This window comes from Pristiophorus japonicus, chromosome 7 (genome assembly GCF_044704955.1).
Source record: "Pristiophorus japonicus isolate sPriJap1 chromosome 7, sPriJap1.hap1, whole genome shotgun sequence".
Classification (NCBI taxonomy): Eukaryota; Metazoa; Chordata; class Chondrichthyes; family Pristiophoridae; genus Pristiophorus; species Pristiophorus japonicus.
In genome coordinates this window covers 80190445-80191722 of record NC_091983.1, presented here as the reverse complement: position 1 = coordinate 80191722, position 1278 = coordinate 80190445, and the positions used below count along the sequence as shown (strand labels likewise).

General features: G+C 48.3%; 1 pseudogene; it reads left to right on the top strand.

Annotated features, from left to right (window-relative positions):
* Positions 1 to 289: 289 nt before the first annotated feature.
* On the top strand, positions 290 to 528 carry LOC139267628 (U2 spliceosomal RNA; annotated as a pseudogene).
* The last annotated feature ends 750 nt before the right edge of the window (positions 529 to 1278 follow it).

The following is a 1278-nucleotide window of genomic DNA, read 5'->3' as shown; positions in this document are numbered from 1 at the left end:
AGTGCAGTGGAAGCGTGCCTTCCCAGAGAGGGTGGGGACTGTCTGGGCCCTTTCCCAAAAGAAGCAAGTCATGTTTCTTTGCCGCCCTTTTTTTAGAGGGCCAAAATGTGGCCCAAAATCTTGCACCAGCTTTGGGGGTTTAGGCTACGATCCTCACCAGGACCCCAGGTAGTGCCCACCACACTCATTCTGCGGCCAGGCACCATCATCGATACTCTGCTGGGTTCCCCTCCCCCACGCCCATTTCTCTTGTTTCCTCCTGCATTGATGGCATTGTCTGGGGTAAGTGGAGGCTTCTCGGCCTTTTGGCTAAGATCATGCGTAACTGACCTGACAGGGGAGTAGCCACCATGACCTCCGGGTGGTTCTCCCTGGATCAGGAAGGTATATGCTTGCTTTTTTGGAAACAGGAGGTGGGTGGGGTGGCTTGACCCATCCACCTCCACGGAGGTGTGTGGGGGACCTGACCCATCCACCTCCATGGCACGAACCTGGTATTGCAGTACTTCCAGGAACGGTGCAGTGGCTCTAGGCCTTTTGGCTAAGAGCATTGGCGCAGAGTGATCCTTGGCGTGTGCAAGGTGACCTCTGGCGTTTGTGATTTGACAAAGAATTGGAACGATTGGCTACGAATTTCAAAAAAAAAAAAGTGGAGGCTTCAGCCCCAACAGGCGAATTCAGGAACTCTTGGGCATTCAGGTCCTAATCTAATTTGCAGCCCTACCACCACGCTCCTGCTAGAATTGTGTAAAAGTAAAAGGGCTGCTGATTTTTGGCCTTCTTCACCCCTCCCCCGATCTGCTGGACTTTCCTTAACCAAAGCAGTTTCCTGAACAAAGGCATATATTTGTAACTTATAAAAGTCAGTGCTTCTCCTATAGCTGTACGCATGCAAATGTTTAGAGTCAACATCATACTGATACTGCGTCACCTCTCCCCTGAATGTGACATTTTGATGCACAACTGAACTCGAGTCATTGCAGCCTTATGTGAAGTATGTGCTGTTGGTTTTTAAAAATCTCTATAAACATTTTCCCTTGTGGTTTGTACATTGCATTAATTTAGTCACTGGATTTACTCAGTATATAAACAGCAGAATTGATTGAAATCATCCGGTTTCTTAGAATAGTGACATAGCTCACTGAATGCCGTCAAAGCTTTTTTCTCCACTCCCCGTTCTGAAGGTGCTGACTGATACTGGGCTACAGTTCCACAGATGGCAGCTACCCAAGTGGCCATTCTTCATATGTGGACTAGTCAGTAGGGCTAATTTTCTGA